This window comes from Rhinatrema bivittatum, chromosome 1, assembly GCF_901001135.1.
Source record: "Rhinatrema bivittatum chromosome 1, aRhiBiv1.1, whole genome shotgun sequence".
Lineage (NCBI taxonomy): Eukaryota > Metazoa > Chordata > Amphibia > Gymnophiona > Rhinatrematidae > Rhinatrema > Rhinatrema bivittatum.
In genome coordinates, this window is record NC_042615.1 from 708828855 (window position 1) to 708842189 (window position 13335).

A 13335-nucleotide genomic window follows, 5' to 3' on the forward strand; every position below is an offset into this window, starting at 1 on the left:
TGAACAGGGGAAAGTCTGAAAAGATCTGCACATGGATAATGAGGTGCCCCTGCCTACATAGTCCGTGAGTCATAGGATAACATCTTGGACAAGTGGGGGCAATCCCTAAGCCACCTTGCTAGGGTTATGGCTCCCCTTCCCCCCCTTTTCCCCCCTTTCTTTCAGATCAGCGATGCACGCGTGCCTAGGGAGGGGCGCAGCACGCCTAGTAGCGTCTCTCCACAGACCACGCGGAGAGGCCCGACGAGCAGTGGCAGCAGGACTGGGAACGCCGGGGACAGTGGCAGAGCTGGAGGCACCGGGGGAGGCCCGAGGATGGAGCTGACGGCCCACCGTCACCAGCGAGGAGGAGCCAGAGGCTGGAGTCCGTGTAGAAAGGTGAGGGGGGCCATGCCGCGGTTCTGCCGCGGACGGCACACGGAACAGAAGGGACATACTCCTACCACCAGCCTATGGACACAGACCAGGAAAGTGTAAAGGATGGGTATGGGGTGAGGATGGGGGTTAGATTGTTGAAATCCAAGGAATCTCTCTCTTCCTCAGTGTCTTGGGAAGTAGGCGGAAAGGTTTTTCTTCAGCAGGTCTGTGGTAGGGGCCTCTGGCTGAGGTAAGGGGATTGGAACTTGTACAGGGAAACTGTACTTTAAAAAAACAACAACCTTTTATTGTGCAACTTCCTAATATCTGTTCAGTACTTATTGGGATCTAGGACAGTGCATGGGTCTGTTTTCCTCTATACAAGTTCCAATTATGCCTGATTTTCAAAGAAAAACTACCCAAGTAGTCTTTCTTTGAAAATCCAGCATAGGTTGTATAGGTCAAAATTTCCAGCATAGTCAGTCCACCTAAACGGTTTCTCAAAATTGTCCCCATAGTGACAACCTGCAGTTTATGAACTTATGATTTATACACATAATGCAGTTATTTTAAACATGGTACTTACAGAATTCTGCATTTCAGTATAAAATTATTTTACTTTCAATAATTGCTTTTTTACTTTCAATGACTAAAAATATTTGTGTATAACCATTATTTGTGAGAAATGTTCTAGGAAATATGAGGAATAAAGTGATACGGTATAATGAAGAAGTTTCAAACAAAGACTTTTTTTCTTTGGGGAGGTAATCATAATCCATCAAATGAATTCTGAGCAATTTTCCAATATTCCTTATTGTAATTCGACCATGTCTAAGACAATCCACTCTCTAGCAGACTGAAGTTATTTATATCATTCCATTAAATGTTTGTTCTCTGAGACGAAAAATGCTGAATATGCTGAACACATAATGGGTCGGCAGCAGATTGCAATACCACAGAGTCTGAGCTAAGATCATTAGTATAATTTTAGGTAATGGCTTTTACAGTCATATATTGTGTGTAGAAGATAAGAATTCAGGTTTGGACTGAGATCTGTACCAGACAAACTTGCCCTGCAGTATCTTCATTTTAAAATAAAAAGGGATGTTTGGTCTAATATATTGCTTGCTTCTTGGATATTTCATGTTGCTTTTTCATTTTTTAGTACTCTACAATGTTCTGTTATTTTAGGAAGAGATGACCCATTTCATGACATGGGTAAGGCAATTTTCAAAGGGATTTAGCTATGTAATCAGTAACCTGGCTAGATTGTCCTGGGTGAAAAGCACATGCAGATTTTTGATAACACATACCTTTAGTCAAATTAGAAAGAGGGATTCCTATGCGAGGGGTGTTTAGAATGGGGGAGTATACAATTGCATGAACAATGCAATGTAAATTTTCAGACATTATACATGTAACAATTAGCTTGCATGCATAAAATAGCCCATAGGTGTATTCATTCTATTTTCAATACTACAACTTACACGCATAAATTGGGGACAATGTGCATGTGTAAGAAAGGTGCATGCCAGCAGTGTTCCAGTCTGGGGTCAACATGTATGCAAATAAGTTGTTATTTTAAAATCTGCCAAAATGATAAACCTACATCTTTTACTTGCTTATATTTACTTCTGCTCAATATGGGGTAAATTTTAAATGTGGCATGTGGGTGGCATTTTGCGCTTCACCGTGACAGCGCAAAATGGCGCTGTCTTGGCCAGCCCTTGACCCACCAAGACCCCGCCCTGGCCCTCCCCCGCCCTGCCCCTTTTTAAATGCCTGGCACTTCTGCAAGGCTGGGCTGTTTTTGAAAATGTGCTTGGCATGCGCTCGACCCGGCCATACACATATTGCCCGGGATTTCTGCGTGCTGGGGATTTAAATTCCCCTCATATCTGTGCAAGTGATCCAAACTTTATTAAAGGAAAAAATGACTGGGTAGAGGGTGTGGATGCTATGGGGGGACTTCAGGCTGAAGAACCAGGAGAGTCTTCATTAGCTGCAGATGGACTAGGGAAACTGGTAGACTAAATGATAAAATTAGTTATTTCATTGCCATGAGCAAGTTAAAAAGTACCCTGATTTACACATGTAAAAGCTGACTTACAGGGGTAACAATATCAAATTAATGTGATAAAAATCTACATGTGTATCCTTGTTAAATTGGAAATCCAATATGTGGATATAAGAGTTGCACATACTTATCTGGCTAATTTCTAACTTATTTGGCTAAGTAGCACCTTTCTTGCTACTTAGGTGGACAAATGTGAACTTATTCAGATAAATAGCAGCACTTATCCATCTATATTCCAATCTGTATGGCTAAGTAGCAGCAGGCCTACTTGTCTGTCTAAGTAGTGCTTGTCGGACTTATCCGGCTATATGATATTACTTAGCAAGATAAATTGCCATTTATCTGGATAAGTCCAAACCTGCATGGTTTGTGCATTTTACTTATGTGAGCATTTTGCATGTATGTACACGTATTTTATAACCTTTCCATTCTGGTTATAAAATTCAGTAGCAACTTTGTATGTGCCCATATTCAAGTGCACATGGGCGGATGTGAGCAGTTTTGAAAGTTATCCTCCCTGAGAGTAATTTTCAAAGGGACTTCTGTGGGTAAAATAGTGTTTAACATGTAGAAATAATGTTCTAGAAAATTGGCCACCCGATTGGCAGGAAAATTTAGGTGTGTATGTCATAAGATTTGCCATACTGGGTAAGACCGAAGGTCTATCAAGCCCATCCTGTTTCTTTTTAGGATCCTGGCAGGACCCTAAAATGTTAATAGATTTCATGCTGCTTATCCTAGGGATAAGCAATGAATTTCCCCAAGTCCACCTTAATAATGGTTTATAGACTTTTCTTCCAGGAACTTGTCAAAACATTTTTTAAACCCAACTATATAAACAGCTTTTACCACATATTGGGCAATAAATTCCAGAGTTTAATTATGCATTGAGTAAAAAATGTTTTTATCCTATTGTCTTAAATGTATCACATAGTAACTGCATTGTATATCCCCTAGTTTTTGTACTTTTTGAAAGAGTAATTAACCGATTAATGTTTACCTGTTCTATTTCACATTATTTTATAAAGCTTTATCATATTTCCCCACACTCATCTCTTCTCCAAGCTGAGAAGCCTTAACTTCTTTAGCATTTCCTCACAGGGGAATCATTTCATCCCCTTTATCATTTTGGTTGCCTTTCTCTGCACTTTTTCTAATTCTTCTATTTCACCAGAATTGCATACTGTACTCAAGGTATGGTCTACCATGGAGTGATACAGAAGCATTATGATATTCTTTGTTTTATTCTCCCTTTCCTAATTCTTCCTAACATTATATTTTCTTTCCTTGCCACTACTGCACACTAGTAATATCCAACGGATCCTCACCAAGTGAGTACAATACACTATCCACAATAAATTCACCCAGTGTTTATTCTTGTATTAAATTCCAAAAGGTGATTTCCTATGTCCCCATAGAGCAACCTTAATATTATAATCAATCGTTATTATATGTTATAAAATAATTAAGGGTGATGGGTGATTGTTTCATATATTTAAAGTCACCATCCCGGTGCCATGTTAATGCTGTAATCATTAACAACCAACCACCATCCTGATTTTAAGCAAACGAAAAGTTTTTATTTTATTTTTTTATTTTATTCTAAAATTGCAATAATGGGACACAGGGATTCCCCGAGTCTCTATATGCTAGTATTCAACTATATAATCTAGACTTCTCTCTGTGACTAGCACTTTTAAATGTTTATACTCAAGCCATATGATAGACATATGATAGACATTCTTACAAGCTAAGTAACAGCGGCGGTAACTGGACGGCTTGAGTATAAACATTTAAAAGTGCTAGTCACAGAGAGAAGTCTAGATTATATAGTTGAATACTAGCATATAGAGACTCGGGGAATCCCTGTGTCCCATTATTGCAATTTTAGAATAAAATAAAAAAATAAAATAAAAACTTTTCGTTTGCTTAAAATCAGGATGGTGGTTGGTTGTTAATGATTACAGCATTAACATGGCACCGGGATGGTGACTTTAAATATATGAAACAATCACCCATCACCCTTAATTATTTTATAACATATAATAACGATTGATTATAATATTAAGGTTGCTCTATGGGGACATAGGAAATCACCTTTTGGAATTTAATACAAGAATAAACTACTGCACACTAAGCAGAGAATTTCAACATATTATCCATAATGATGCTTAGATCCTTTTCCTGGTTGATGACTGCCTGTGAGGGAGTGTATAAGAAACTTCCTCAGAACACCTTAAAGGACCTAAAGAAGGATCTGGCCCAATCCTCCTTAAGAGCCAACCCAGAAAAGAATTCTGGGCCAGGGAGGATTCCTGGAGCCTTGGATAAGAAGGCAGGGCCCAGAAGGCTGGAGGAGCCCAGAGAGAAGGCAGGAAGCCAGCTTATGCAAGAACTACTTATACTTGATTATTGTGAGATTGCTGTCATAACTGGCCTCTACTCTGTATTTTGGTTTTGCCTATAAATAGTTTATGTGGAACCAGCTGGAGTTTGGCTTCCTTTTAGTACTCCTGGCTGTTCGCATCATGTGGCTGCTCCGGAGTGACCACATATGGTAGTAGAAGTGAGACTCCTAAGTGTGGAGCACAAACAGGAGTACATAGAAATAGAAGAAAAAAACAAAAACAAATGTATTTTCTTTTCCTGGGGACTGACCACAGAGACAGCATGGTACTTTGTTATATCAGGCAAAGGAGGTTAGTTCCGCCTGAATCAGCTATTGAAATAACCAGTTAGTAAGGGCCGGAGAGGACAGAAAGAGTTTTCTTGTTTTCTGTCAGCATCTCTAACTAAAAATATGGCTATTTAAAATGCCTATGACCTAACTTAAAATTACCTGAATGCAGAGTTGGCAATAATAAGGACAAAGACAATAATAAATAACGAGAGAATAAATATACCCCATGTCAACTCTATGATGTATATATAACAGCTGAAACTGATTTTCTGGACTACTAGCCTAAGGCCCCATTTACTTGAACTTCACCATAATTTAATATTACTCTCATTTATTTTGAGTGAATGTAAATATTGATCTAAGTATGAATGTTTCTTTGTAAACTTTTTTGATCTTCATTTGGAACTACGGTATATAAAAGATCTAAATAAAATGTCTTCTTTCCCAGAGACTCACCAAATTTGTGGCTTGTGAAGGTGGAAGAGCAAAGAACTTGGAGCGGCTGATACATATCCTGGCAGAGGTTCAGCAGCAGCTACAGAAATTCATGCAAAATTAATATGAACAGTTCATCCAGCAACAAGGGATGCTGGTGTAGATTGCTCAAGTCATACAAGCTGTTACAACTGAGATGAATCTGTTACCTCATGTCCTTTTTAATCTGAAGGCAGGGAAGGACCCAGAGATCTTCCTGAAAAACTTTGAAAGGACATACTGCCTGTCAGGATGGCCAGACGTCAACTGGAACATATATCTGAAAATATGCTCATGGGCTACAACCAAGCAGCCTTTCCAAGTGGCCAATCCAGATGGAAGGACCACATATGTGGAAGTCAAGACTGCTATCCTAAAAAGAGGTGAATATAATTCAGAAACATACCAGCAGCAATTCCAGTGGGGCACCCTACAGCCTGGAGAAAGCCCCGAAAACCTGTTCTATTGTCTGAAAGATGCTGACTGAAAGTGGCTTCAGTCAGAGACAATGCCTGACCTTGAAGTAGCCAAACAGATGCTTCTAGAATAGTTTCTAGATGCACTTGGCCATCCCATGCAGAACTGGATCTGCTGATACCAAGAGCTCACTTTGGAAAAAACACTAGAAATGGTGGACGCCTTCCACCAGGCACAATTAATGCCCAACATGATACAGAGCTTAGAAAGACAGCCCGCACAATCTTCCTGGTGCAGCAATGAAAGTTGAGGATCCCAACAGTGATCTTCTGAGGCAGACAGCTCATCTTCTATACCCAAGCCACCAGCCACAGCCTCTCCCAGTTGCTTCATCTGTGGAAGGAGGGGTCATTTAGGAAGGGACTGTTGACATGAGGAAAAGAAAGTCATGGACGTCAGCTTAGTGATGCTGCCAGCCCTAGAGGATAAAGTCCACATGGATAAAGATAAATTTCTAGAGCAGAGATGATTCTCAAATTGAAGAGAAAAATGTGCCTCAGAGATACTGGCACAACACAGGAATGAACACATGGATAATTTCTTCTTCTGTTCACTTTTATGCAGAAAATGAGGAGAAGTGTTGCCCTTATAGGGGAGAAGAAACTGACAATCCCTTGTGGGCCTCTGCTGAGAGTAAAGTAGAGCAGGTGCCAAAGGCATGTGTCTACTGTGGAGCAAAAGAGCACATCATCAAGGACTGCCCCTGGTGAGAGGATGAGGAGCTCTAGCTGACTCCAATCTCTTGAGAACTCTACCAGAAAAAGATTGTTTGTGGCATGCTTCTAGAGTTTTTATATAATTTTGAAGCCTATCAATCTGTTTATTTCTCTCGTTTTTCTTAAAACTAGCCTAGGAAATACTTTTACCTCTAAGATAAGCTTTAAATATCTCCCAACGCAATATTGGGGTATAATCTTGCTCAGCATTATCAGAGTTAAAATCTCTGACCACAGTTAACAATAAGTCAGTAAAATGTTTGTCTCCAAGTAAAGATGTATTTAATCTCCATGAGCTTTGTCTTAATGACTTAGTCCCAAAGTTTAGTATAACTAGATGAGGATACCATAGCCAATTTTTAATGATAGCTTATAGATTACTAATAGTAGGTCAGCATTTTCATTTTTCAGTCTTTCAGTACTCTGGGATATATAACATCTAATCCAGGTGATTTGCTACTCTTTAGATTATCAATTTGTCATATTACATCTTCCAGGTTCACTGAGATTTGTTTCAGTTTCTTTGAATCCTCACCTTTAAATATCACTTCTGGCATGAATATCTGCCTTACATCTTCCTCAGTAAAGACAAAAGCAAATAATTCATTTAATCTCTCTGCTATTGCCTTGTTCTCCCTTAGTGCCCCTTTTACTCTTCAATCCTCTAATGGTCCAACTGCCTCCCTCGCAGTCTTTTTGTTTAAAATATGTCTAAAAGAGTTTTTATTATGAGTTTTTGCTTCCACAGCAAGCTTCTTTTCAAATTCTGCAGTCCTTTGGCATTCCACCTTATTAAATGTACAAAATATATCTGGTCTGGGCTTTTACGATTCTATTTTTAAATAATATCTATGTCTGATGTAAACTGTTTTGCAGTGACTGGATAACCTGCCACTTAATCAAATACCTTCAAAAGATATCTGGTTTCATGGCACTCCTTTTATTTAACTCCCCCCCCTAAACCTGGGTCTCCTGGCTTCATTCCCACCATCCACCACCATTAATCTTTTAAATCCCTGCTGCTAGAGCCCCCCCAACCACTCCAAAATGAAAAGACTCCTAATAATGTTGCTGGCCCTCACTCCGTTTCCCTTCCTTCCTTGGAGAATAAAAAACATTACAGATCCTTCACCTCCTTCTGCCCCCTCCAACCCATCTCTCCATGCTATCCAACCCCTTCTCCTCCAAGCTATCCAATCCAGCCAGTATCTCTATCATAGCCAGTCATCCAAGTACAGATGTAACAGGATCCCATCCTTTCCCAACTCTGCTGCCACCATCTCCATAATCTTGGAAAAAGGTCTGGGCATGTTATGATATCGAGGTGTTTGGTGGATTCTCAGGGGCAACAGTGATGGAATCTCCTACGGGGAGGGGCCCCGTAGGGAACTGAAGCACTGTGCTAGACTCAGATGCACAAACACAGAGAATATATCTTTTATTATACAGCTAGTGTGGTCCACCAGAGATGGCAGTAGAGAGTAGATTGGATAGCAACAGTCTATGATCCTTGTCGTAGGAGACCCATCCCACAATGGTGGTGTAAGGCCCCGATGCAGATGTCCAATAAGGCACTGTAGGAGAGACAGACTGGCAGATTTATAACACACTCCCTGGTAGCTGAGTAGATAAAGTTTCCAATGAGCAGTAGAGAGAGGATAGGTATTAACAGTCTGTAATCCTCGGTAGAGGAGACCCGTTCCACAATGGTGGTGTAGGGCCCGATGCAGATGGGCAGCGAGAAGCTGTAGATGGACAGACTGGGAGAAGTTGTATTCACTCTCTGTAGCTGATAGGTAGTGTTCCAGCAGGTTGAAGAATTAGTAGCAGGCACCAGGATAGACACACAGGCCCTCGAGGAGCGAGTACCTGTATTTAGGATAGGCACCTGGAAATAAGCAAAGGGCCCCCGAGGAGCGGATACCCAGGTTAGTAGAACCCTGGAGGGTGAAGGTGGCTTCCAGTAGAGTAGAAGCAGCACAGCAGCTTCACACCGGAACCAATCTGTTGCTAACTCGGTGAGAGTCAGCAAATGGGCAACCTTTTGAATACAAAAGCAGTGATGTCACTTGAGGGGGACGCCCCAAAGTTCGTGCCAACACTGCTACAAGATTTGAGGCTGCGCGCACGCGCACCCTTGGAGGCCTCAGGTCAACATGGCAGGACGCCGCACCAGAGCCACTCCGGGGAAGCTGGAGGGTGCGGCAAGGAGATGCTATGGACGCCATTCTCCCAAGGCTGGTGGAGAAGGCTGAAATAGAGGTGAGGCATGTCAGGCGAAGCAGTCTGAGACTGACAGACGCAACAGGGCGCAATAGCCATACCAAAAGGTAATGCTCGAAACTGATAATGATGACACAAAACCATGAATCACAGAAAATGTTGATGTTCTAGCTAGATGGTAATATGCAGGTTAGCCTTGGACAAATCCAAGGAGGTCAGAAACTCCTATGACTACACAGCCATTATCACTGAGTGAAAAGTTTCCATGCGAGAATGAGTCACCTGCAAATGACAGTTGAGCCCCTTTGAGATCCAGGATGAGACAAAAGGAGCCCTCTTTCTTGGCCACAACAAAATATTGGCCCATATTTTCTTGTGACATGGGCAGTGGAACCAAGTCATCAGACTGAGAAGCCTTTACAATGTACATTCCACCCTCTTCTGCAGGGAGTGGTAGACACCATGAACACATCCCGAGGAACACTGTGAAATTCCAGTGCATATCCACCACATATCACCTCCAAGACCCACTGGTCTGATGTGATTTAGACCCACCTCTGATAAAAGAGAGAGAGGTGACCCCCTATCTCTTGTTCCTGGAAGTGGGTGAGTATATATTCATTGGGAGGCTCGGGAAGTTCCACTACTCAAGCTTGTGCTCCACCTTTGCTGTCTGGACCGAAAGGACTGATACCTACTGAAAGACTGAGTCTGCTGAAAGGTTGCTTCTCTGTAGGATCCCCTAGCATGTCCTCTCATACTAAAGGGGCACAGGGTCTGCTTTTTATCCTCCGGTAATCAAGTGCTCACAAATTATTTAGCAAGCAATATATGATTTTGAAATTCTAGGGGGGGGCAGAATTTCCAAAAGATGGTAACATACAAGTATATTAATCTAGGTTATAAATCCCAGAATTATAAATCCTTGTATTCAGAAAATGAAGAAACCAAGGTTCTGTTAAAAAAATGGCTATGCCTCTGAATATCCGCTTATATCTCTTTACTTAGTCTCAAAAATTATATCCAGCTAAGTTAGAGCACTTCTATGGCTAGTATAACTTATCTGATTAACTTAACTGGATAAAAGCAAATATTGCTACTTATCCAGTTAACTGCCCACCCACAAAATGACCAGCTAAAAGATAGCTGGATAAATTACTTATCTGGCTATCTAGTGGCCACTGATTTTCAGTGGACTGCTAGATAGCCTGATAAATCCTAGGGGTGTGCATTCGTTTGCAACGTATTGACAATCCGTAATGTATAGGGCCATATTCGTTGTATTGGTTGCGTCACGAAACGTATCGCGATTTCCCACAAATACAACGAATCTTCACCGAATTATTCGCCGTCTAAAGGAGTGAATTTAAACAAAACCTCTACCCTCCTGACCCCCCCCCAAGACTTGCCAAAACTCCCTGGTGGTCCAGCGGGGGTCCGGGAGCCATCTATTGCACTCACGCCGTCGGCTGCCGGTATTCACAATGGCGCCGATAGCCTTTGCCCTTACTATGTCACAGGGGCTACTGGTGCCATTGGTCGGCCCCTGTCACATGGTAAGAGAAATGGACGGCCAGTGCCATCTTGTGCTCTTACCATGGGACAGGGGCTGACCAATGGCACCGGTAGCCTCTGTGACATAGTAAAGGGCAAAGGCTATCGGCACCATTTTGAATACCGGCAGCCGACGGCGTGTGCAGTAGATGGCTCCCGGACCCCCGCTGGACCATCAGGGAGTTTTGGCAAGTCTTTGGGGGGGTCAGAAGGGTGGGGGGTTGTAGTTAATTAAATTTTAGCCGGGACACTAATAAGAATGGAACGCATGAACGGATCGGGGGCCCCCCTTGCCGAATGCAACGTATCTGCCCCCCGACGAATACGAATACCAAATGTAATGTAATCAATCCTTCTGCACATCCCTAATAAATCCAACTTAACCAGTTATCGAGCACTGAATGCACTTTCAGTTTTGGGCTTCTAGTGCAGAGCTTTCCAAACTTTTCATGTTGGTGACACACTTTTTAGACAAACATAATTTCGGGACACAGTAATTCAGTCTACTAGCAAACCAGAGGTTGTATGCAGTGTAACAAAGGAAAAAAGAAACATCACCCATCCTTATAAAACAAATCAAGAAATATAAAATCATCAGCAGTAAAACTGTACTAACAAAAAGAACATATTTCGAAACAGCTGATGAGTGGAATATCCAATAATTAAAAACTCATATAAAACATTTCCAGATACCAACAAAATATTTCAAAATAGCAGACACAAAGACCCAGTAATGAAAAATAATAAGGATACAAACATTTTTTTGCTCTGCATACCTGGGAACGTTTGATATCCAGGTGTCCTGAGATTGTTCTGAATTAGCAGGAGGAGGGGTGGTTTGCTTGGAACTTTCTCCTCTCTCAGTCACATACCAGCGCTCTCTCTCACACTGGCTCTCAATGACACACCTATACACACATGCTCTCAGTACTCACATATACACATGTTTTTTCTCTCTCACTTATATAGGCTCTTAATTACACATTTACACACATGCTGTCTATCTTTTCACGCTTACAGACACACAGGCTTTCAATCACACACATACATGCTGTCTTTTTCTCTCACACACAGACTCTCATTCACATGCTTACAAACATGTCCTCTCTTTCTCTCATTTATACACAGGCTCTCAATCACATACTCACATGCTCCCTCACCTAAATCAGCTCTCAATCACACACAGACACACATGGTCTCTTTCTCTCATTTAAACACAGGCTCTCAATCACATACTCACACGCTCCATCACCTAAACCAGCTCTCAATCACACACAGACACACATGATCTCTCTCTTACTTATACACACAGGCTCTTAATCATACATACACATGATTTCTCTCACACACAAAGGATCTCAATCATACACACATACTCTTTCACACAAACAGGTTTTCAATCACAAACTTACACATACAGGTTCCCAATGGTAAACTTACATTCATGCTCTCTCTCTCACAGGCAGGCTCTCAATCACAGACATACTCTCTTTCACATGTACAGGCTCTCAATCATTCACATACATGCAATCTCTCACTCTCTCATACACACACACAGGGCCCCGCGGCCCGGAAGAGGAAGTGGAGTGTATCGGGTGAGTGCGCGGCAAGAAGAGGCCACGCTAGTGCGCTCGGCATCGGCCCGAAGAAAAGAAGACTGCAGCGCGGCTCGGAGGAAAATGTTCAACCGCGGCCGATGGGACTCCGCCTCCGCGAGGGCTGAAAATGAAGAGGTTAGCGTTGGGAGGAGGCTGCTGCCGCGAGGTGCGAGTTCCCGGGGGAACTCCCGGGGGAACTCGCGCCTCGCGGCAGCAGCAGCAGCCTCCTCCCAACGCTAACCTCTTCATTTTCAGCCCTCGCGGAGGCGGAGTCCCATCGGCCGCGGTTGAACATTTTCCTCTGAGCTGCGCTGCAGTCTTCTTTTCTTCGGGCCGATGCCGAGCGCACTACCGTGGCCTCTTCTTGCTGCGCACTCACCCGATACTCTCCACTTCCTCTTCCGGGGGAGGAGGGCGGGAAGAAGAGAGCACGCTGGTGCCGCTGACTCCAGCTGTCCTGCCGCGTTCCGCCCAGGCGGAGGAGGAACGGGGAGCAGCTGGGTCAGCGGGAAAGTGTGGCGATACTTGTCTGCGAGCCAGATGCAGCATATCTGGCTCGGAGCCATGGGTTCCCGGTCCCTGCACTTGCCAGTGTGTCACGTGCACCGGGCTTGCGCGACACACCGGCACACCTCAGGCGACACAGTAAAGTGTCGCGACACACACTTTGGAAAGCTCTGTTCTAGTGACTAAAGGCAAATGTGAACAGAAAATTTTTACATTTGAAAAACACAAATGAATCCTCATACTGCATATATTTGGTCATGCTGAGGTAGAGATAAAAGTCAACAAACAAGTGATACCTTTTTATTGGGATAACATTTCTGAGAAGTTTTTCAGTTATGTTCTCTTCTTCAAGTCAGTGCACTCTGGAAACCTACTCACAAATGTTAGTCCAATATTAAAGTATCACCTACAGCTTGTTTTAAATATTTATTTCTAAATATATAACCCCTTTGACTTAAGAACCATTAGAGAATTGACATTTGAGAAAAAAAATCCATGCCAAGAGTCATGTACTGAGAATTCTGAGCAAAAATGCAGCTGTGCCAAATACCAGAAATGCATTTATTTATGTGGATTTATTATCTGCCTTTTTGAATAAATGCATTGGAAAGAAACAACAAATTAGAAAGTGTAATAGCAGTCACTAGATTGATAGGTGTAGCAACAACAGAT